The sequence below is a fragment of the Triticum aestivum genome, chromosome 3B, assembly GCF_018294505.1.
Source record: "Triticum aestivum cultivar Chinese Spring chromosome 3B, IWGSC CS RefSeq v2.1, whole genome shotgun sequence".
Lineage (NCBI taxonomy): Eukaryota > Viridiplantae > Streptophyta > Magnoliopsida > Poales > Poaceae > Triticum > Triticum aestivum.
In genome coordinates this window covers 107,138,537-107,164,759 of record NC_057801.1, presented here as the reverse complement: position 1 = coordinate 107,164,759, position 26,223 = coordinate 107,138,537, and positions in this window count along the sequence as shown.

Genomic DNA, 26,223 nt, shown 5'->3' with positions numbered 1-26,223 from the left:
CATGATCATCGCATAATCTGTACCTACAACTGTTGTTGTAGTAATTTGTGAGCCACGAGGACTCAGCAATCCGATTACCATGGGTATCAAGACTAGCAAAGCTTAAAGGGAAAGGAAGGGGTAAAGTGGTGAGGTTGCAGCAGCGACTAAGCATATGTGGTGGCTAACATACGCAAATAAGAGCGAGAAGAGAGCAAGCGGAACGGTCGTGAAGCTAGCAATGATCAAGAAGTGATCCTGAACTCCTACTTACGTCAAACATAAACCAAAACCCTGTTCACTTCCCGGACTCCGCCGAAAAGAGACCATCACGGCTACACACGCGGTTGATGCGTTTTAATTTGGATCTGCTGTCAAGTTATCTACAACCGGACATTAACAAATTCCCATCTGCCTATAACTGCAGGCACGACTTTTGAAAGATTATACCCTGCAGGGGTGTCCCAACTTAGCCCATGATAAGCTCTCGTGATCAACGAAGGATATACCTTCTACCAGGAAGACCCAATCAGACTCGGAATCCCGGTTTACAAGACATTTCGACAATGGTAAAACAAGACCAGCAAGACCGCCCGATGCACCGACAATCCCGATAGGAGCTGCACATATCTCGTTCTCAGGGCAACACCGGATGAGCAATCCGTACAACTAAAACCAGACCTCAAGTTTCCCTGAGGGGGTGCTGCAAAGGGCTCTAGTTCGGACCAACACTTAGACAAGCACTGGCCCGGGGGCTAAAATAAAGATGACCCTTGGGTTAATTACTCCCAAGGGAAAATATAGGTGGTGGTGAGGCAAATGGTAAAACCAACGTTGGGCCTTGCTGGAGGAGTTTTATTCAAAGCGAACTGTCAAGGGGTCCCATAAATCACCCAACCGCGTAAGGAATGCAAAATCCGGGAACATAACACCAGTATGACGGAAACTAGGGCGGCAAGAGTGGAACAAAACACCAAGCATAAGGCCGAGCCTTCCACCCTTTACCAAGTATATAGATGCATTAATAATATAAGAGATATTGTGATATCCCAACCAAAATCCTGTCCACCATGGAGCAATCTTCAACTTCACCTACAACTAACAACGCTATAAGAGGGGCTGAGCGAAAGCGGTAACATAGCTAAACAACGGTTTGCTAGGAAGGGTGTCAAAGGTTAGAGGTTCATGGCAATTTGGGATGTCTTGATAAACAGGTGATAGGTAGCGCAGCATAGCGATAGAACGAAGCAACTAGCATAGCAATGATAGTAGTGAGATCCAGGGTAGCGGTCATCTTGCCTGAAATCCCGCTAGGAAGAAGAACGAGTCCATGAAGAAGACGAATAGGAGTAGTCAAACGAATCCTCACAATCGCAACATTACCGGAACTAAGAAGCAACACCGGAAAGAAACAAACAACATGGTAAACAACCATCACATAAGCATGGCACGATGAACAACAAAGTATGATGCATGTCCGGTTTAAAGAGGCATGGCATGGCAAAGTGCACAAACAATACTACAAATTAAGTGGAGCTCAATATGCAACGAGTTGCATATTGACGAAACACCACATCAATTATTTAGTTCTCTCTCGGTTTTGTACCCAACGATATTAAATGTTGTTAAACATGGCAAGAGGTGAAGCATATGAAAAACTACCTATCTAGACAAGTTTAAATGAGGCCGGAACAACAAACAACAATTCCGGAAAATCCCCATATGATATTTTAGATTCGGTACTGTTCTGCCCTAAACCATATTTTAAGGTTGTTAAACAGGAAAACAAAGTGGACCATGTTAAACTAGGCATTTTTTCACCCCATTTACATATAAAGTTTATTTAAAACCGAGCTACGGTTATTTAGTTATGAAATAAATCATTTTAGCATGGCATTTGAGAAAATTTAAACAAACATCATTTTAAACATTTTAAACATGGATGAAAGTGGAAAATTATTAATCTACACAAAATTCTAAGCATTTTACATATATAAATCATTTTAATCCGATGCACGGTTTGAGAGATATAAATGCATGAACATGAGGGTCTTTTCTGTAAAACAGTAAATTCCTGGATAAATAGCAAAATCATTCCGCGAAAAAAACATGACATGGGCCGAAATTGGCTAGCCCAACAATGCACAGGAGGGGGGCGGGTGTTGCTCACCATGGGCTGAGGCCCGGTGGTGGAGCTGGGCAGGTTGGTTGTTGGGCCGGCTCGGCAGCGGAGCTGGGCGCGACCCACACGCTGGAGCTGGTCAACGCGCGTGCGAGGGGTCGAGCAAGGCACATGTCGAGGTGCTCGTCCTCTACTCGACAGAGAGCAGAGCAGCGGCAGGGACTTGGCGAAAGGCGCGATGAGGGACTTGGCGCGGCTGGCCGCGGGATGCAGGGCACGACGACGTGGGGACGACCGGATCCAAGGCGGGGAGGCACAAAGGCAGACGGATCCGGGCGGTCCAGGGGTCGGAAAAGTGGTTCTCGGCGACGAGGAACTTGGCGACACCAGGGTCGAGGAAGACGGGTGGCGCACGACCATGGCTTCGGGCTCCATGTCCGGCGCTGAGATGGGACGGGGGAGGTCGGCGGCGGCGGCTGCTCGAGGAAGGATGTCCATGGCTGCTCCTGCTTGGTGTTCCTGGTTAGAGAGAGAGAGATGGATTTGAGAGACAGGGAGAAAGGAAGGAGAAGGAAGGGAAGGGACGGCACGGGGCTCATCTGTAGCGGTCGGAGCTGCTGATGGACGAGGTTGGAGCGGGAGGCGGACGCGGCGAGGCAGGGGATTGAGGGGATCCACGGGAGGATGAGCTCTCGGTGAGTCAAGGCGGGGTTGAGGGCGACGAGGAGAAGCAGGAGGTGCTCGGGCGAAGGCAGGGAGGAGGAGCTCGGTATGGGGATCGATCTGGTGGTTGACGAAGAAGGCAGGGAGGAGGCGACCATGGATCGAGAGGAGAAGGTGGGCGATGGGATCTGGAGGCTGTAGGTGGCGAGCGATGGTTGGGGAGGGATGGATCCCGAGGAGGATTTGGAAGGTGGCGGCGGGTGATGGGACAAGGGAGCTATATTTTAGGGTTCGACTAGGGGTGGACTATATATAGTGAAATGAGGGGAATTTTGGGACATCTGATTTAAATCGGACGGACAGGAAAAACAGACTAGGGGAGTTCAATAAATAAACCGAAGATATTTTAGAGATGATTGGGGATGATCCGGACTCATCGGTCACGATAGCCCGGTTCGGGTTCGGGTAAGTTTTGGACACGCACACGAGGGGTCTATGCACTGTGCAGAGGAACAAGGCGATCACATGCAAGTGGTTGGTTGGTCTCAGAACGTTCAACGAAGACAAGCGGTCTGACAAATGGTCAAAAGAGACAAAGAGAGAATCGGCAACTACAAACGGTAACGAGTTTTATGAAAAAAACATGTGAATGCAATGCACATGATGCCATGATGAAATGCAACAACAACACCAATAAAACACATGACGGTCACGCAAAACATGGAAGGCATCTGGAGCGTCGTTCTTGGGGCATTACAATGTTCAAGTAGAGGGTACATCGGGTTGTTGGAGAGTCGACCGCTGAATATAGATGGGGGAAGGTGATGAAGATGTTGGTGAAGATGATGGAGTTGTTGGAGTAGATCGCTGTCACACAATGATTACCCCGGCGGTGTTCCGACGCCACCGGGAGAGAGGGGGAGAGAGCCCCCCTCCTTCTTCTTCCTTGGCCTACCCCCTAGATGGGAGGAGAGTTCCCCCTCTGGTCCATGGCGTCCATGGCGGTGGAGGGGCAGGAGCCCCTCCGAGATTGGATCTCCCTCTCTGTTCGGTTCTATTTCCCGTTCCACAGATCTGGCTGAAAACCGTTTCTTAATTATCCGGAGATTCGTAACTCCAATTGCGCTGAGATTTTAACATGATTTTTTTCCAGATATAAGTTTCCTTGCGCCCGAAGTAGATCTCCAACGAACGTACGAGGAGGGCACAACCCACCACCATGCGCCTGGGCTGCCTGGCGTGCCCAGGTGTCTTGTGGTGGGTGTGGGCCCTCGTTTGCGTTGATTCCCCCTCCCAAAAATAAAAAATATTCCAAAATAATTCTCCGTAAATATTTATCGCGTTTAGACTTCGTTTGATATGGATATGCTGTAAAACAAAAAATATGCATAAAACATGAACTGGTGATGTCTACTACGTAACTTTATTCTTATAGACACGTGTTGGGCCTTCAAGCGCAGAGTTTTGTAGGACAGTAGCAATTTTCTCTCAAGTGGATGACCTAAGGTTTATCAATCTGTGGGAGGCATAGGATGAAGATGGTCTATCTCAAACAACCCTGCAACCAAATAACAAAGAGTCTCTTGTGTCCCCAACACACCAAATACAATGGTAAATTGTATAGGTGCACTAGTTCGGTGAAGAGATGGTGATACAAGTGTAGTAATGATAGTAGATATTGATTTTTGTAATAGTAACAATAAAAACCAGGGTAGCAATTGATAAAACAGAGTACAAACGATTTTGAATGCTTGAAAATGAGGGCTAGGGCCCGTACTTTTGCTAGTGCAATCTCTCAACAATGCTAATCTAATTGGTTCATATAACCATCCCTCAATGTGCAACAAAGAATAACTCCAAAGTTCTTCTCTAGCGGAGAACATAAGAAGAAATTGTTTGTAGGGTATGAAATCACCTTAAAGTTATTCTTTCCATTCGATCTATTCAAGATTTCATACTACAGTAACACAAAGTTGTCCTTTCCGTTCGATCTGTCCAAGAGTTCGTGCTAGAATAACACCATATAATACGCATCAACCAACTCTAATGTCACCTAGATACTCTAATGTCACCTAGATACTCCAATGTCACCACAAGTATCCATGAGTTAATTATACGATAGCATCAAACAATTTCAGATTCATAATATTCGATCCAGCACAAATAATCTCAAAGAGTGCCCCAAGATTTCTACGAGAGAAACAATGACGAGAGCGTGCATACACTACAAAAAAACAAACACATCCATGACATTTTGGGTTGAACAAAAAATTTTCTGTCATACTTATGACACTTCTATGACGATAATTGTGACAAAACCCGGTACGATCATAGATGTGGTGGGCTCCTACTTCTATGACAAAAAATCATGACAGAAAATGGGCTTTTCATCTTGGGAGGGCCAGAGACGCAGCTGCATGACATTCTTTGGGCCGTCCATGACGGAAAAAACCGTGGTAGAAGTAAGGGCGAGGAAAATATCTGGGAGTTCCTGGTTACAATGGGTTTTCGGGGGCCGAGCGATGCGTGTTTCTCTCATAGACGTACGCGCGTGGTTGCGAGGCGTTGGGCTCAAACTGAACCCGAGCGAGGCGTTCGCCTAACTGAACGCAAGCGATTGCACTGCAGGCTACGTGTTACTGAACCCGAGCGATCGATCAATGGCTATTAACTGAACCTGATCGAGCGATTCCTTCGCTACTGCTGCTAACTGAAGCCGATTGATGTTGCCTTTGGATGAACAGCGGGCATTGTTGGGGGGGGGGTGGATGAATTGTTCCCGGTGGGGGTTGGATGAATAGGACCCCGTGGTATTGCCGCTGGATGAACAGTACCCCGATCGATCGAGCCAGTTGGCATGTATGAACAGGACCCCGTGGAGGGCTCGATGAACATGACCCCATGGAGGGAAGGTTGAATAGTAGCCGGCGGAGGGCTGGTATAACAGTAGCCGGTGGAGGGCTAGATGAACAGTAGCCCATGGAGAGGTGGTTGAACAGGACCCCGTGGAGAGGGTTGGTTGAACAGTAGCCGGTGGAGGAGCCGTGGAGGCTGGATGAACAGTCGCAGGTGGAGGCTGGAGGAGGTCGATGGTGGATGAACAGTAGCTCGTGGAGGTTGGAGCAGGTCGACGATGGAGATGAACAATATCCCGTGGAGTCCCATTTTGTGGTACGCCACACCCCTCCCGATGAACAGGACCCCGATTTTGACCGTAGCGCTGCAACACAAGTCCGTTTCCTCGGTTTTGCGGTACGCCACACCCCTCCCGATCAACAGGGCCCCGTTTCGACCGTAGGAGGTCCAACAGAAGTCTGTTTCCTTTGTTTTGTGGTATGCCAGACCCCTCCCGATGAACAGGATCCCGTTTCGACCGTGGCCGGTCGAACACAAGGCCGTTTCCTCCGCTCTGCGGTACGCCAAGTCTCGTTTCCATAGGTTGTTCCGTCCAAGCCTAATGGCAAAGTGGTATCACGCACAGAAGTAGTTTCATCATAAGTATCATGCATAGCAGAAGTGGCATCATCAATAACATGTGACATATCATAATTCATAGCAGTAGCAGGTTTAGCTGTCGCAAACTTACTCATAACAGAAGGAGAATCGAGTGCAGAGCTTGATGGCAGTTCCTTACCTCCCCTCGTAGTTGAGGGTAAAATCTTAGTTTTTGTGTCTTTCAAGTTCTTCATAGTGATCAACAGATATAAACCCCAAGTGAGTCATAAAATAGAGCTAAGCTCCCCGGCAACGGTGCCAGAAATTAGTCTTGATAACCCACAAGTGTAGGGGATCGCAACAGCTTTCGAGGGTAAAGTATTCAACCCAAATTTATTGATTCGACACAAGGGGAGCCAAAGAATATTATTGAGTATTAGCAGTTGACTTGTCAATTTAACCACACCTGGATAACTTAGTATCTACAGCAAAGTATTTAGTAGCAAAGTAGTGTGATAATAAAGGTAACAGTGGCAAAAGTAATAGTTTTGGGTTTAGTAGTAATTGTAACTATAGCAACGGAAAAGTAAATAAGCGAAGCACAAGATGTGAAAAGCTCGTAGGCATTGGATCAGTGATGGATAATTATGTCGGATGCGATTCGTCATGTAATAGCTATAACATAGGGTGACACAGAACTAGCTCCAATTCATCAATGTAATGTAGGCATGTATTCCGAATATAGTCATACGTGCTTATGGAAAAGAACTTGCATGATTTCTTTTGTCCTACCCTCTCGTGGCAGCGGGGTCCTTGAAACTAAGGGAAATTAAGGCCTCCTTTTAATAGAGAACCGAAACAAAGCATTAGCACACAGTGAATACATGAACTCCTCAAACTACGGTCATCACCGAGAAGTATCCCGATTATTGTCACTTCGGGGTTGTCGGATCATAACACATAATAGGTGACTATAGACTTGCAAGATAGGATCAAGAACACACATATATTCATGAAAACATAATAGGTTCAGATCTGAAATCATGGCACTCGGGCCCTAGTGACAAGCATTAAGCATAGCAAAGTCATAGCAACATCAATCTCAGAACATAGTGTATACTAGGGATCAAACCCTAACAAAACTAACTTGATTACATGGTAAATCTCATCCAACCCATCACTGTCCAGCAAGCCTACGATGGAATTACTCACGCACGGCGGTGAGCATCATGAAATTGGTGATGGAGGATGGTTGATGATGACGACGATGACGAATCCCCCTCTCCGGAGCCCCGAACGAACTCCAGATCAGCCCTCCCGAGAGAGATTAGGGCTTGGCAGCGGCTCCATATCGTAAAACGCGATGAAACTTCCTCACTGATTTTTCTCTCCGTGAGACGGAATATATGGAGTTGGAGTTGAGGTCGGCGGAGCCTCAGGGGGCCCACGAGACAGGGGGGAGCGCCCAGAGGGGGTGGGCGCACCCCCACCCTCGTGGATAGGGTGTGGGCCCCCTGGTCTTGATTCTTTCGCCAGTATTTTTTATATTTTCCAAAACTTGCCTCCGTGGATTTTCAGGACATTCCGAGAACTTTTGTTTTCTACACATAAAACAACATCATGGGAGTTCTGCTGAAAATAGCGTCAGTCTGGGTTAGTTTCATTCAAATCATGCAAGTTAGAGTCCAAAACAAGGGCAAAAGTGTTTGGAAAAGTAGATACGTTGGAGACGTATCAACTTCCCCAAGCTTAAACCTTTGCTTGTCCTCAAGCAATTCAGTGGATAAACTGAAAGTGATAAAGAAAAAGTTTTACAAACTCTGTTTGCTCTTGTTGTTGTAAACATGCAAAGCCAGCATTCAGGTTTCAACAAATATTATAAACTAACCGTACTCACCATAACACTTAGGTCTCACAATCACTCATATCAATGGCATAATCAGCTAGCGAGCCATAATAATAAAACTCGGATGACAACACTTTGTCAAAACAATCATAACATGATATAACAAAATGGTATCTCCCTAGCCCTTTCTGAGACCGCAAAACATAAATGCAGAGCACCTTTAAAGATCAAGGACTGACTAAACATTGTAATTCATGGCAAAAGAGATACAATCAAGTCATACTCAATATAAACAAATAATAATGAATGCAAATTGTCGTGGAAATATCACGTCAGATGTCCTCGTGAAAGGACTTAGTCGTGGAGCCATCGCGACGGGTTAGCTTAAAGGGGTTAAACCGGACAAAGGGCACGAGGATTTTATACTAGTTCGGCCCCTTCGATGAAGGTGAAAGCCTACGTCTAGTTGTGTTGGGATTATTGGGGTCTCAATAGCCAGGGAGAAAAACACACTATGCCTAGCTCTCGAGTTGTTGTTTCTTGTCCCTGAACCGTCGCCGGTTCGTCCACTTATGTACACGGGTTGACGCCCGGCCGGCTCATACAAGTGTCCGGCTCGGTCTCTCCTTTCTTAACTTACAATACAAGTTACATACCATGGTGTTTTACCATTATGGGCCCTAATCCGCCTTTGGGCTCCAGGCCTCTAAGCTTCATTAGTAAGCGCCATCTTCTGGGTCTTTGTGGGCTTCAATATAGTTAAAGGTGAACCGGCCCCTCCTAGGAGGTTTACACTCAGTAGTTATATCCCCAACATTAGGCCCCGGATTGAATTGAACCTGTTCATGTCAATCTTCCGTACTTAAAGAAATTCCATAAACATCTCCTTACATTTCTCGTAAACCACCATGATATCTTCTCATGCAAACTTTGTTAAACCGCCGTGACGTCATCCTCAGGACACAACAACGGATCATCATGACGTCATCTCTATATAAAAAGATTAAAAAGATTCTCTTCATTAATGATATCCCAAAGATCGAGGCGACAGGCGCGCCCTTTGTTGCCGCTTCAGGCTCCTCGATTTTTGCGCCTACCACTTATCCCTTTCTCCTTATAAATAAAGCCGGCGGGTCTTTCCATTCTTTCCCCTTGCCTCTTCTTCTTCCTCTCGCGAACCCCTACCGCTCGGGCTCCGCCGTCGCTGCAGAGCGCACCGTCGTCTTCTTCTCTGCACCGACCAGGCCGCTGCATCAACCTGAAAAGCTCCAAAGAACAGCGGCGCCCCTCCGCAGCAGATCCATTGCTGTAAGTTTTCCCTTCTCCGCATCTTTAGATCCATGCTAGGGTTAGCAAGTTCATCTGTACAGCTCCTCGTTCATCTCAGTTCTTCGCATTTGCTTCTGCCATGGTTTCTTTGATCCAACAGTAGCGTAGATCTCGTGCGGTAGTTGCTCCGCATCTATTTTTGGTACTAATAGATCTTCCTTCTTTGTAAAGAATCCTCAGTAGAACGCACGAACTTCTTTGTTCTGCTTAACGCCTTCATAGGTTGCAGAAATTTTTCTTTACTGAAGCATGGTAGATCCACAATAATTTCATCATTGTGTGAAACCTGTTTTCTGCAACACTTAGTGAATTTCATCTCTGTTGCTTCCCTCATAGGCAGTTTAACTTGTAGAAAATCATAATCCGCCTGGTACCATTAGCCCTCACTTAAACCGCCATTTAAGTTGAGTAGTAGTAGCTGGTTTAACATGCATAATTTCCCGGTTTAACTCTGGTTGGTATACATCAACTTTGAATCGTAAATCGGCCTTCATGCTTTTTTCAGTTTCCTTTCCAATATGACCAAGCAATTCGCCGCATGCAACTGGGTTCCTTCCCGGATCACCGAAACACAGCTCAATGGATATGTTTTGACCGACGCTTTAGCCAAGAAAGACGTCCTCCATTGGCGAGTTCCTGTCCCTGAGTGCCCTCCAGAGCCTCAAAACGGGGAAGTAATTGTATTCAAGCAGCATCTAGACCGGGGTTTTAGCCTGCCCGGTACAAAAAATTTCCAAGATGTGCTCGCTAGCCTTCAACTCCATCCTCAGGATATTGGACCAAACTCTGTGTCCAACATATGCAACTTTCAAGTGCTCTGTGAAGTTCATCTTCAAGAGGAGCCAACTTTGGAGCTTTTCAGAGACTTTTTCCATTTAAACCGCCGGACCGAATTCTCTGACGGTCCCAACACTGAACTCGGCGGCGTATCAATTCAGAAAACAAAAGAAGTTGACTTCCCTCACGCAAAACACCACAGCCATCCAAAGGACTAGAATCAAACCTGGTTTTGTTGCCTAAACACTGCACCTGCTGATGAAAACCCTCTGCCGGGTTACCGTGCTCAGCGGCTTAGCAATAATCATCCATTGCCTCCATGGCTCACCGCTAAAGAGCGGCAAGCTTATGCACCACAAATCATAAAGCTCCGGGCCCTCCTAGCGAACGGTTTAACCGGCATTGACCTTGTTCGATGCTGGGTTTCATGGGGTATCCTTCCCTTAAGCCGCCACTCCGGTTTGATGTATGAATATACCGGAGACGTAAAAGACCCTCTGCGGTCCAATGATATAGAAAAGACTGATGAGGAAGTTACTGAAGTCGTGAAGAAAATGTTGGATGAACCGATCGCTCAATGCAGCAAGACCGGATTGGCTCCATTTTGTACTTCCAATAAACCACCAGCAGTAAGAACTTTATCCTTTTCCACCTTCATTGACCCGTTTCCGCTTTAACCTTATTCTGATAATCCTTTGTTTTGTTTTTACAGGCCAACAACTCTTTCTGGAAGAGGAAAGCTTCAGACAAACCAGTGAGGACTCAACGCCCCAAAAGCAAAGTCATAAAGAGAATGGCTGAGAAGAAAACCGCCGAGTCTTCTGATTCGCCTGAAGATGTTGACGAGTCGGATCCATAGGTAGAACTTGACTCACTTGGTTCGTTTTTCATACGCCTTATTGATAATGACTATTCCCAGGATGATGCGGAGGCCAGCCGTGCGGACCATGTAGAGGTAATCTCACTTTCCTCCGATTCTGACCTTGTGCCTGTTCAAAGATTTCACCGTGCCGTTCGGAAAGTAAAACACTCTCACCCTCTTGATCATTTGGATCCACAATTTTCTTTGAAGACACAACAAACTGAAGGTCGTCGTACAACCCGGCACAGCGGCCAACAGGTCACTTCTTCCGGTTTACCGGATACACCAAACCGGAAGCGTCGTTCAGAGGTTTCTTATTCTCCCGAAAGTCGTTATCCCTTGAAGGGTTGCTTCCGTGACCCTCTTAATCCGTCTGATCCGAATTACCAGGTGTCCTCCAATTCATCATCTGGCGGTTCATCAACCACTCAAATGCCTCCCCTCAAGACCATCCTTGGGTGCTGTCTTTAATTTTGTCTTTTTGCACCGGTTTACCAACTGACCTCTTGTTTTAATATCACAGCGCCAAAGGTCGTCTGAGCAAGAAAGCAAAGGCCACTGCCCCTACTACTAAAGAAGTTGAACCGGACATAATTTCAGAAGAAGCTGACAAAGAAGCTGACATTTCCATTGATGACCCTGTACCTCAAAGTCAGGATACATATGTTGAAGCGCCAGAAGTCAATCCGTCCAGTCCGCATGCTGATCCTCCAAGCCCAGCCAAGAGCGACGATTTGACAAGCCCAACCAGGGATACTGTCAATCCGCCAACCCCCTTAAAAGGTGGCGATGATGATATTGTTATCACTGGTCATGGTTTCACTGCCCCTGGCAACCTAGTTGTTTTGTCAAAGCACACTGCGAAGGAGGAATTTACAGCTATGGGCAAAGGGAAGGGGAAGACAGATTTGTCCAGCTTTGTTAACCTTAGCGCCGAGGAACTTCATTCCGGATTCTTAAACCGCCTCTTCACAAGCCGGGATTATGAGGCCGGTTCGGTGAACTTGATGAAGGAGCGTTATGAGGTAATCTTCAAAACACTTTAAATTTGCTTTCAACATATATCAACTCCATAGTAGCCTCCAAGGGCCGGTTTATCTCTTGTAGACAAACCGGGTCTTCTGATATTAAGAATACTTCAACTGAGTAGCCCCCAAGGGCCGGTTTACCTTATCAAGATAAACTAGGACTTTCTGCTAACACTTTGTCTTTATCAACTGCCTTCAACATGGATGTAACCGATCAATTGGGCATTAGCCCCCAAGTGCCAAGTTTAATACTCGTATTGAACTTGGGACTTTAAAATATCCGTTTTAAGAAGCAATCCGCATTAGCCCCCAAGTGCCAAGCGTATAACTTGTTATGCACTTGGGACTTTAAGAGATATTAACCGCTTTATCATCTGATTTTGTAGGCTGATATAAAGGCCAAAGAGTCTCAACTCGCTGATCTTCAAGAAAACATCAAGTCCCAGCAAGAAGAAACCTCTAAAGCCAAAGAGGAGCTAAAGGGCGCTTTGACTGCCATGGAACAATTGAAGGATGGCTTCAAAACTGAATGCACCAACTGGGAAACTAAAAAAGCTGCTCTGTTGAAGCGGGCTGAAGACGCCGAAATAGCTCTTAAACCGGTTGAGGAAGAGCTGACTGGGCTGAAACATCAAGTGAACACCATGACAGCTGCAGTTTTTGGTAAGTACTTTATTATAGCCTGATCTGAAGGGTTGTTCAACTCCGCCAGTTTAACATTAAGTTCTTAAACTGTCTTAGGTAATCGCATTGCTCATCTAGGCGCGGACATGCGGATGAAGATGAAGGTAGCATATACTTTGATTGAACAATTGTATACTGGTGCACAACGAGTCATCTCTGCAGCTTCATACAACAAACCGGCACCCACCTTGATCAAGGATACCTTGGCCAGGCTCTCAATGACTCCTGCTCAGATAGAGGAGTAGAAACGATTGGCAGCCAGAGCGGGCGCTTTACTAGCGCTGACTTGTGCCAAATCATGGATAGCTGACCTGGATCCAGTTGATATCGCCAAGGGCTATCCGGATGAACATGAAAATGGATTAGCATTCGATAATGAAGACCTCAAGGCCTTGACCAAGGAGATGCGTCCGGTAGCAAGTCAGCTGGCTGATGAGGTGAATTTGACTTTGCATCGGTCCTTCTATGATGCCAACAACCATCGAGTTGACACTGCCGTGAAGGAAGTGCAGAATCTTATTCTGCCAATTCGTAAGCACACTTATGCTCTTGACGTTGAACTGTCGAACCTTATAAGTGAAGAGGCTGTCTTTCAAGCTTTAACCCGGATTGACTAGACCACTGTTGACTTCCAGCCACTGGGTGGAGAGGAGGAGGTTGAACCGACGCCTGAAGATCCATCAACATCACGTCAACCTGGTGATGAATCTTGATCCGGCAATCTGGTTATTGTCATAGACTTTGTTCTATAAAAACAATCATTATTTTGGGCCTCAAACGCCTTGTAATAGGCTAGTGAAAATACTTTGGTCTGTGGCTCTGATGCATGACGTTGTTGACCCGCCATGATATTTTCTGTGCTTGATTACACTTTGATAATTTTCATGCGATTCTGATATCTGCATAAATAGAATTGTCCTGACAGTTTACCGTGGACGGGTCATAATGCCCAAGATAAAGCCTAGCTAATAAGCAAAGCGGAATAAATATGAAATAACTCATACCTGTGATATGAAATCACTTAGTTGGCTAACCAACTTTTATTGTAGTAAGGGTGAAGACCCAAATCTTGAGTTGTTATAACTCTCACCATGTAATGATGTTGTGTAATAAGTCATGTCGGGTTACGATGAACACCAGATGATCAAACTGGCGACATATAGTCAAAGCCAGGCCGGGCTTTTTAAACACCGGTTTGATAAGATGGTCTGACAACTTGTAGTTGAAAGCCAAGCCGGGTTAACAAACACCGGGTTATTATGATGACTGAAAAGCCATACCGGGTTAAGAGACACCAGTTCAACATAAAATTCATTCAAAGAGAAAAATCTTGACAAAGGCAAATAAAACCGTGTAGTCGAGGCTTTTCGAGGGCTGCCAGGCCCAAATACGAGGCTTTTCATGGGCTGCCAGGCCACTTAGTTAAACCATTTTGCAAAGCCTTTTAAGATGGACCTCTAACTAAACAATCGTCGTTTTAACTTTGACAAGTTCAGGGTCTATATAAGATTGACTTGTCAAATGTTCGGCGGGTTGTGCCAGGATTACCTGGATAGGAGTGGCTTACTTGATGAAGGCAGGTTAACCTGGGGTTTTAGGTGAATACACCAGGCTTACAAGTCGTGGGTTGATACCCAATTACAAGGGTCCTTTCAAACTCTTTGTTACTTTACACAAAGAGTCCCCAAGTAAATTCGTAAGCTATGCTCATTGGGTGCCTATGTTTGAGCTGTGCATAGCATCCAAACTCTCTTTGGCCCCTTGGGTGTGAAGGTCCCAAGCTGTATTGTGGCATGATAGCCGGTTTAACAGGTAGTACTCCGCTTTGCCAGCTGAAGCCCCCATGTAACTCAAAGGATATTTGAGAAAAAACAGCAGAGGCCCTGCTTATAGCAAAGATGCTAGTTTATTATATTGATCATAATATATACATTGTCGAAATATGTACATAAGATAAGCCTATTGCTCAAGTATAGTAAGGCTGAAGGAGAGCTATGTTCCACGGCCGCCGGGTCTCCTCCTCAGAACTGCATGAGTTTTCTCGAACGTCAATGAGGTAGTATGATCCGTTGTGCAGATTCTTGCTGACCACAAAGGGTCCTTCCCAAGGTGGGGATAACTTGTGCATATCGGTCTGATCCTGGATGAGCCGGAGCACCAAGTCACCTTCTTGAAAGGTTCTTGTTTTAACCCGGCGGCTATGATAACACCGCAGGTGTTGCTGATAAACCGCCGAACAAGCCAAAGCCATGTCCCGTTTTTCATCTAACAGGTCCAACGCCTCCTGGCGTGCTTGCTCATTGTCCGCTTCAACATAATTGGCAACCCGGGGCGAATCATGACGAATATCACTTGGAAGGACCGCCTCTGCCCCGTAAACCATGAAGAAAGGTGTGTAACCCGTTGATCTGTTGGGGGTGGTGTTGATGCTCCATAACACAGAAGGCAATTCTTCCACCCAACAACCCGGCGTCCGCTTTAAAGGAACCATGAGCCGGGGCTTGATACCCTTCAAGATTTCTTGATTGGCTCTCTCAGCTTGACCATTGGACTGGGGGTGCGCCACGGATGCTAAATCAAGCCGGATGTGCTCTCTCTGACAGAAATCCTCCATCTCACCTTTAGAAAGGTTTGTGCCATTATCCGTGATGATGCTGTGTGGAAAGCCAAAGCGGAAGATAATCTTTTTGAGAAATTGAACCGCCGTAGCTGCATCACACTTGCTGACGGGCTCCGCTTCAACCCATTTAGTGAACTTGTCAACCGCCACCAACAGGTGGGTCTTCTTATCCTTGGAGCGCTTAAAGGGCCCCACCATATCAAGCCCCCAAGTGGCAAACGGCCAAGTGATGGGAATCATCCTTAATTCTTGAGCCGGAACATGAGCTCGCGTGAAAACTTCTGACAAGCGTCACACCGCTTTACCAGATCCTCAGCATCAGCATGAGCTGTCAACCAGTAGAACCCATGACGAAAAGCTTTAGCAACCAGGGACTTTGAACCGGCATGATGACCACAATCCCCTTCATGAATTTCCCGTAGAATCTCTTGGCCTTCTTCAGGAGAAACACAATGCTGGAATACGCCTGAAACGCTGCAGCAGTGTAACTCGCCATTGTGAATAACCATGGACTTGGATCGCCGGACTATCTGCCGGGCCAGAACTTCATCGTCTGGTAACTCGCCCTGGTTCATATACGCCAAATATGGAACCGTCCAATCCGGAACAACATGTAAAGCGGCAACCAATTGGGCCTCCGGATAAGGAACAACTAAATCCTTCTCTGTAGGCAACTTAACAGACGGGTTATGCAAGATATCTAAAAAGGTATTGGGAGGTACCGGTTTACGCTGAGATCCCAGCCGGCTTAAAGCGTCTGCTGCTTCGTTTTTGCGTCGATCAATATGCTCAACCTGATACCCTTTGAAGTGACCTGCCACAATATCCACCTCACGTCTGTAAGCCACCATGAGTGGATCCTTAGAATCCCAAGTGCCAGAAACTTGCTGGGCCACCAGATCAGAGTCTCCAAAGCATCGTACCCGGCTTAAATTCATCTCCTTGGCCACACGGAGACCGTGGAGTAAAGCCTCGTACTCAGCTGCATTGTTAGTAAAGGGAAACATTAAATGGAGAACATAACGAATTTTATCACCTCGAGGGGAAGTAAGGACAACTCCAGCCCCGAGCCCTCCAATTGCCTGGATCCATCAAAGTGAATAATCCAGTATGTGTAATCCGGTTTGTCCTCTGGTGCCTGTAACTCGGTCCAATCATTGATGAAGTCAACAAGCGCCTGAGATTTGATGGCTGTTCGAGGCATATACTTCAACCCATGTGGACCAAGCTCAATTGCCCACTTTGCAACCCGGCCAGTTGCCTCCCTGTTCTGAATTATATCGCCCAAAGGAGCTGAACTGACCACTGTAATGGGATGGCCTTGAAAATATTGTTTGAGCTTCCGACTCGCCGTAAAAACCCCATAGACCAGCTTCTGCCAATGCGGATACCGTTGCTTTGACTCGATAAGTACTTTGCTAATATAGTAAACCGACCGTTGAACCGGATACTCCTTCCAGCCTCCTTGCGCTCCACCACAATTGCCACACTGACAGCACGGGCATTAGCAGCCACGTACAATAACAAGGGCTCTTGTCAACCGGAGCAGCAAGGACCGGCGGTTCAGCCAATTGCCGCTTCAAGTCTTCAAACGCCGCATTAGTCGCATCACTCCAGACAAAGGTGTCTGTTTTCTTCAACATCTGATATAGAGGGATCGCCTTCTCTCCCAAGCGGCTGATAAACCGGCTTAGGGCTGCAATTCGACCTGCCAGACGCTGAACATCATTAATGCACGCCGGTTTAGCCAAAGATGTAATCGCTTTGATCTTCTCCGGATTAGCCTCAATGCCTCTGTTGGACACCAGAAAACCTAGAAGCTTGCCTGCCGGAACACCAAAAACACACTTGTCCGGATTGAGCATCATCTTATAAACACGAAGATTGTCAAAGGTCTCCTTGAGATCATCTATCAATGTCTCCTTCTTCCTGGATTTTACTACAATGTCATCCACATAGGCATGAACATTGCGCCCAATCTGAGTGTGAAGACAATTTTGCACACAGCGCTGATAAGTTGCCTGGGCACTCTTGAGCCCAAAGGGCATAGAAACATAGCAGAAGGCTCCAAAGGGAGTGATGAAGGCGGTCTTCTCCTGGTCCTTAACTGCCATTTTGATCTGATGATAACCTGAATAAGCATCCAAGAAACTCAAACGCTCACAACCCGCCATCGCATCAATGATCTGATCAATACGCGGGAGAGCAAAAGGATCGGCCGGACAAGCTTTGTTCAAATCTGTGTAGTCCACACACATGCGCCAAGTGCCGTTTTTCTTAAGAACCAGCACCGGATTAGCCAACCACTCAGGGTGAAACACTTCAACGATAAAACCAGCAGCCAACAGCCGGGCTACCTCCTCACCAATTGCCTTGCGTCTTTCCTCGTTAAAGCGGCGAAGAAACTGCTTGACCGGTTTAAACTTGGGATCAATATTGAGAGTGTGCTCATCGAGTTCCCTCGGTACACCTGGCATGTCAGAAGGCTTCCATGCAAAAATGTCCCGGTTCTCACGGATGAACTCGATGAGCGCGCTTTCCTATTTCGGATCCAGATTTGTGCTGATGCTAAACTGTTTGGATGAATCGCCAGGAACAAAGTCAACAAGTTTAGTCTCATCAGCCGGTTTGAATTTCAGGTTCGGGTCATGCTCAGTGGTGGGCTTCTTCAGAGGGGTCATATCTGCTGGATCAACATTGTCCTTTATAGAACTTCAACTCCTCTGTAGCACAAACCGACTCAGCATAGGCCGCATCACCTTCCTCGCAAGCCAAAGAGATCTTACGACTTCCGTGAATTGTGATGGTCCCCTTGTGACCTGGCATCTTAAGCTGCAAATATATATAACAGGGCCTTGCCATGAACTTTGCATAAGCCGGCCGTCCAAACAGTGCGTGGTACGGGCTCTGGATCTTCACCACTTCAAAGGTCAATGTTTCAGACCGGGAGTCGTGCTCATCTCCAAACACAACCTCCAAAGCGATCTTGCCAACAGGATATGCCGATTTACCTGGTACTACACCATGAAAAATAGTGTTTGACGGTTTAAGACTCTTGTCTGTCAACCCCATGCGACGGAAAGGTTTCATAGTACAGGATGTTGATGCTGCTCCCTCCATCCATCAAGCACCTTGGTGAACTTATAACCTCCCACCTGAGGCGCCACCACCAAAGCTAGATGACCCGGATTGTCAACCCGGGGCGGATGATCCTCTCTGCTCCACACAATGGGCTGCTCGGACCACCGCAAGTAACGTGGCACTGCCGGTTCAACATCATTAACTGCTCTCTTGTGAAGCTTCTGATCACGCTTGCACAAACTAGTAGTGAACACATGATACTGCCCACCATTCAACTGCTTTGGGTGACTCTGATAACCTGACTGCTGCTGATTCCTTGATTATTCTGTTGGTTATTACCACCTTGGTTGTTCTGGTTGCCCTGATTATTCTGAAATCCAGAGTTTGAACCGCCGCCACCATGAAAACCTGGACCTGAACCGCCCAATGGACCCTGATCATACCGAAAGAGATCAGAGTTTTTGAACTCCTTCATAATGTGACAATCTTTCCAAAGATGTGTTGCCGGAATCTCCTTGGTCCCGTGCTTTGGGCAGGGCTGGTTTAACAAATGCTCCAGATTCATCCCGCCACCGCGCTGGGGTGGTTTACCTTTATGATGCTGCACATTAGCGTTAGTCACAAAATCTGAATTATCCGCTTTGCGCTTACCATTATTCCCATGGCCCCCTTGGTTGTGCTGCTGTCCCTTTGCACCGCCATTCTTCTTTCCCTTCTCCGGTTTCTCCTCATCAGAATCAGGATCCTTGGTATTATCATAATCGGCATATTTCACCAAGGCTGCCATAAGGGTTCCCATGTCATTGAAGTGGCGCTTAAGTTGTCCCAACTTCATCTTTAGAGACTTAAACCGGCAATTACGCTCCAACGTTATGATCGCCTGGCCAGCGTTAATCCGGTCCGACGAGTGCAAAACCTCTAAAACCCGGCGCACCCAATGAGTTGTCAACTCGTTCTCTCCTTGAACATAGGCATCCAGATCCACAATGGACATAGGCTTTTTACATGTATCCTTGAAATTTGCTATAAACCGGGCCTTCAATTGGTCCCATGACTTGATGGAGTTAGCTGGTAAGTTCTTCAACCATGTACGGGTTGTTCCCTCCAACATCATCGTGAAGTACTTTGCACAAGCCGCTTCATCCACATCCAGCATCTCCATTGCCATCTCATAACTTTCCACCCGTGCCTCGGGCGGTTGATCCGCGGTGTAATTAGGCACCTTACGTGTACCCTTGAAATCTTTAGGCAGCCGCACATTACGGAGAGCCAGAATGAGACACGGTACTCCCCAGGAACTGAAGGCAAGCCCGGTGCCTCGGTCTACTGACGCTGCTGGCTGAACCGGGGCGGGTTGATAATGACCCGTATATTGTGCTGCTAAAGCGGCCTCCCTTCGTGTTCTGCCATTATCCACCATGTCCCGAGCGCTCACCTCACCATGCGCCGGATTAGGTCCTTGAGGGACAATACGGCGCCACGCACTACTGGACACCTCCGGTTCATCTATATGCCTGCTATAGCTTTTGCTCGGACGTGGGGTCGTGTGAATCCTGTCTCGGCTATACGAGTAAGCCTGCTGCTGCGCCGTAGCAGTTTGAAGAAGATCCCTGGCCCGCCGTGTCTCAACCGCCGCTGGCGATTCACCCTCCATCGGAATAGCTGCCAGCCGGGATGCTACTGCTATCATATTATCCAAAGGGGTAGAGAAGTGACCCGGCAGGGGTGTGGTATACCGCGGAGGGTTGTCTGTCCGTCGAGGTGGACCCATCATCTGAGGTTGATCCGGCGCTCCGGTCCTTGGCACGACATTCCGGTTTACTCCTGCCGGGTTGCTGGCCCCTACCCCTGGCGTATTGAAGAGATTCATCGCATTGTAATCCGCCAGCAAGCGAGATTCATGTCTCCTCCTGAATACTTCATTCGATGCGTTCTGATCCATCAAAAGTCGATAATTCTCGGATTGAATCCTCTTTGCCCGGGCATCTAAAGCGGTCTGTTCCTCAGCCATCCTGGTCTCCTTAGCCGCTAGGTCCTCTTTGGCCTGAGTTATCTGATCCCGTAACTTAGCGACCTCTGCGTTGTGCCGATCTTGAGTCTCCGGGGTAACTGTTGTGGCCAATAACGTTGTTCAGGCATCCAACAAACCGAACAAACTTGAGCCGGCCGGCGCGCGGGGCCTCCTGCCACAGCTGCTGGTCCGGATGCCGCCGCAATAGAATTTTGCAAAGTTGGCTGTGTTCCGGCCATGAAGATTCCAACTCGGTTTGGCGGTTCAAGAAATTCCGGAATACTGGTGCCATCGGAATACCTTCGAACACGCCATCATGAACTTGGTACAGGGACTCGGTTTCGCCGGCGGATGATTCGCCGTCGGAATAAGCGACCGTCTCACCTTCGGACACCGGTTCAGATCCGATCCCGTGGACACATCCCACGAACGCACGCTTCATGGCGGGCTGAATCCGAGCGGGGCTTGCACGCTGAGCCGTCTCGACGAGGTCGGTGCAGATGTCCGGCTCAAGGCCCGGTTCGCCGATCTTGCCAATGAAAACGTGAATTCCGCCAAAGGGGACCCGGTACCCGTACTCAATTGAGCCAGCCTCGGGGCCCCATCCCGCGTCGTCTATGTAGAGCTTGCCGCGACGACTCTTGGTCATCCGGCCAACCACGTACCCTTTGAGTCCTTCAAAGTTGCCCTTCAAGAATTCGAAACCATCATGCGATAGCCTCACGGTGGGTGCCAACTGTCGTGGAAATATCACGTCAGATGTCCTCGTGAAAGGACTTAGTCGTGGAGCCATCGCGACGGGTTAGCTTAAAGGGGTTAAACCGGACAAAGGACACGAGGATTTTATACTAGTTCGGCCCCTTCGATGAAGGTGAAAGCCTACGTCTAGTTGTGTTGGGATTATTGGGGTCTCGATAGCCAGGGAGCAAAACACGCTATGCCTGGCTCTCGAGTTGTTGTTCCTTGTCCTTGAACCGCCGCCGGGTCGTCCCCTTATATACACGGGTTGACGCCCGGCCGGTTTACAGAGTCCTGAGGCCGGCTCATACAAGTGTCCGGCTCGGTCTCTCCTTTCTTAACTTACAATACAAGTTACATACCATGGTGGTTAACCATTATGGGCCCTAATCCGCCTTTGGGCTCCGGGCCTCTAAGATTCATTAGTAAGCGCCATCTTCTTGGTCTTCGTGGGCTTCAATATAGTTGAAGGTGAACCGGCCCCTCCTGGGCGGTTTACACTCAGTAGTTATATCCCCAACACAAATGACGGTGTGCTCTCCAGCGGGTGCTTTTTAATAAGAAGGTGATGACTCAACATAAAAGTAAATAGATAGGCCCTTCGCAGAGGGAAGCAGGGATTTGTAGAGGTGCCAGAGCTCGATTTTAAAATAGAGATTGAATAACATTTTGAGCGGCATACTTTCACTGTCAACGCAACAACTATGAGATGGCGATATCTTCCATACGACATGCATTATAGGCAGTTCCCAAACAGAATGGTAAAAGTTTATACTCCCCCTCCACTAACAAGCATCAATCCATGGCTTGCTCGAAACAACGAGTGCCTCCAACTAACAACAGCCCTGGGGGAGTTTTGTTTAATTATATTGATTTGCTTTGATCCTTTTGGATAATGGGCCTGGGCATCCCGGTTACCGGCCCTTTCTCGTGAATGAGGAGCGGAGTCCACTCTTCTTGAGAATAACCCACCTAGCATGGAAGATATAGGCAGCCCTAGTCGAAACATGAGCTTCTCGAGCATATAAAACAGAATTTCATTTGAAGGTTTGGAGTTTGGCACATACAAATTTACTTGGAACGGCAGGTAGATACCGCATATAGGAAGCTAGGGTGGACTCATATGGAATAACTTTGGGGTTTATGGAGTTTGGATGCACAAGCAGTATTCCCGCTTAGTACAGGTGAAGGCTAGCAAAAGACTGGGAAGCGACCAACTGAGAGAGTGACAATAGTCATGAACATGCATTAAAATTAATTCACACCGAATACAAACATGAGTAGGATATAATCCACCATGAACATAAATATCGTGAAGGCTATGTTGATTTGTTTCAACTACATGCGTGAACATTTGCCAAGTCGAGTCACTCATTTTCTTCAAAGGAGGATACCATCTCATTATACCACATCATAATCATTCTAATAGCATGTTGGCACGCAAGGTAAAACCATTATAACTCATAGTTAATCAAGCATGGCACAAGCAACTATAATCTCTAAGTGTCATTGCAAATATGTTTACTTCATAATAAGCTGAATCAGGAACGATGAACTCATCATATTTACAAAAACAAGAGAGGTCGAGTTCATACCAGCTTTTCTCATCTTAATCAGTCCATCATATATCGTCATTATTTCCTTTCACTTGCACGACCGAATGGTGTGTATAATAATAATAGTGCACGTGCATTGGACTAAGCTGGAATCTGCAAGCATTCAACTCAAGAGAGAAGACAAATAATATGGGCTCTAAGTTAAATAAACAATCATGCATATGAGAGCCACTAAACATTTTCAATATGGCCTTCTACTCTTGATCCCCAAAGGAAAGAAAAGACAATAGAACTATTTACACGGGAAAGCCCCCAACAAGTAAGAAGAAGGAGAAATCTTTTTGGGTTCTCATTTTAATTTCTACTACAAGCATGGAAAATAAGCTAACTAATTTTTTTGGTTTTTCTTAATGTTTATCAAACACACAAGAACAAAAACTAGAAAAAGAAAATTAAACTAACATGGATAATACAATGAAAGAGTATGAGCACCGACGACTAAAATTGTGTGTGAACATGAATGTAAAGTCGGTGAGAAATACGTACTCCCCCAAGCTTAGGCTTTTGGCCTAAGTTGGTCTATGGCCATGGGCCGTGGCTACTCTCCCCGGTATACTGAGGGGTGTAATCAGGATACCACTGGCTGGCCATCTCCTCCGAATCCCACTGCAGGTTCCGGCTCAGGCTCAGGTTCTGGAGTGGATGCTTGGCCTTGATGAGCGTACACTGCTTCCGGCGTGACAAGAAAATTATCTGCAATCAAATCAAACAACAGAGGTGCATGCAAAATAATAGTCTCATTGTGTTTCTTATTAAATCTCAGGTTATACAAGAGCATCCTTTCTTTGTTATCAACAATGAACTCATGTGCTACCATGCTCTTGTAATCTAAAATGTATGGAGGCAATTTTGTCTCCTCTTTCTCATGGTGCCTAATAGGTATCTCAAAATGTCTAGCAAGACGTGCAGCATAGAGACCTCCAAAGATGGGGCCTTTTGTACGATTCAGGCTTAGCCATTTAGCAATGATGGCACCCATACTAAAACTATTATCTCCAAACAAGGTATGGTGAAGAATAATAATATCAGGAACATTGAAGTTTCCACTATTTCCATGACCAATCAAGCATCTACTAGCAAATATGGCAAAGTAGCATAAAACAGGAAAGTGTATGCTAGAGATTCTCGCATCGGAACCCTTCTTTGGATCCCCTACAGTGATAGTGTTAATAAAGCCATCCACAGCCTTACGATGGGGTTCATCTAATTTTCCTACAAAGGGTATCCTACATACCGTGCAAAAATTACGTAAAGACATTTCCCTGAATTCATCATATAAATGAAATGATACTGAAGGTGGTGATTTCTTAGGATAATAATAAAAGTTCCGCATGAAATTATTGGTGAGTAAGAGATACTGATCGATCCAGTCGTGGAGGAAGTCGGTGATGCCTGCATTTTCAACCAAGGAATAAATGTCTTCATGAATACCGGCTTCTCTTAAGAAAACATCGCATGGCCATTCACACGACCGTACTTCCACTATGCGAGGAAGATTATACTTGGCCTTTTCCTTCTCTTTAGCTTGTTTTTCCTGGGAGCCTTGGCTAGAAGAGCCCCTCAAAAATCTCCTTAACATTTTATGAAAAATTCTGAAATTTTTAATAACTTCAAAATAAAAGTGAATAAAACTGAACAAGATTGATAGCAACTACTCCTACAAGTGCCTAGAGCCTATATCATGCATTAGAACTACTTGGGCCCTCATAAATTTAAAATGAAAGCTCAAGAACATGGTCACCTATGCAGAATTTTTTTGCAATGAATAGAGCACTAGAACAAAAACTAATTGGACCAATGGAGGAGTCACATACCAAGCAACAATCTCCCAAAGCAGTTTTGTGAATGGAGCTTTGAGCAAGGAGATCAAAAATCGCAGCAAAATGAGCTAAAACTCGTGGTTGAGCTGGATGGGGATTTTTTGGGGAAGAAGATGGAGTGTGTGGGTGCTCGCATAAGTGGAGGGGGGCCACCTGTGGCCCACGAGAGAGGGGGACGCACCCAGGGGGGTGGGCGCGCCCTCCACTCTCGTGGCCTGGTGCTTGCCCCTCCTGCAGTGATTTCAGTGCCTAAAATTCTCAAATATTCCATAAAAAATCATACTAAATTTGCAGGGCATTTGGAGCACTTTTATTTTCAGGATATTTTTATTGCACGGATAAATCAGAAAACAGACGGACAATACTAATTTTGCTTTATTTAATCTAAATAACAGAAAGTAAAAGGAGGGTACAGAAGGTTGTGCCTTCTAGTTTCATCCATCTCATGATCATCAAAATGAATCCACTAACAAGGTTGATCAAGTCTTGTTAACAAACTCATTTCGAATAACACAGAACCGGAGAAATTTCGAATAACACTAGGTTACCTCAACGGGGATATGAAAATCCCCAACAATAAGAATATCATACTTTTTCTTGACAATAGGGAGAGGAAATTCAAAACCTCCAATAATAATAGTTGGAACTTTTCCAATAGAATTGATGCTATGAACTTGAGATTGTTTCCTCGGAGGGTGTACCGTATGCTCATTACCATTAACATGAAAACTGGCATTGCCTTTGTTGCAATCAATAATAGCCCCTGCAGTATTCAAAAAGGGTCTACCAAGGATAATCGACATACTATCGTCCTCGGGAATATCAAGAATAACAAAGTTTGTTAAGATAGTGACATTTGCAACCACAACAGGCACATCCTCACAAATGCCGATAGGTATATCAGTTGATTTATCAGCCATTTGCAAAGATATTTTAGTAGGTGTCAACTTATTCAATTCAAGTCTACGATATAAAGAGAGAGGCATAACACTAACACCGGCCCTAAGATCACATAAAGCAGTTCTAACATAATTTCTTTTAATGGAGCATGGTATGGTTGGTACCCCCGAATCTCCAAGTTTCTTTGGTATTCCACCCTTAAAAGTGTAATTAGCAAGCATGGTGGAAATTTCAGCTTCCGGTATCTTTCTTTTATTTGTAATGATATCCTTCATATACTTAGCATAAGGATTTACTTTAAGCATACCAGTTAAGCGCATACATAAGAAGATAGGACTAATCATTTCAGCAAAGCGCTATAAATCCTCATCATCCTTTGTGGATGGTTTAGGAGGAAAGGGCATGGGTTTCTGAACCGATGGTTCTCTTTCTTTACCGTGCTTCCTAGCAACAAAATCTCTCTTATCATAACGTTGATTCTTTGATTGTGGGTTATCAAGATCAACAACAGGTTCAGCTTCCACTTCATTATTTTTGCTAGGTTGAGCATCAACATGAACATTATCATTAACATTATCGCTAGGTTCATGTTCATCACCTGATTGTGTTTCAGCATCAGAAATAGAAATATCATTTGGATTCTAAGGTGTGTCTACAATAGGTTCACTAGAAGCATGCAAAGTCCTATCGTTTTTCTTTTTCTTCTTTTTGG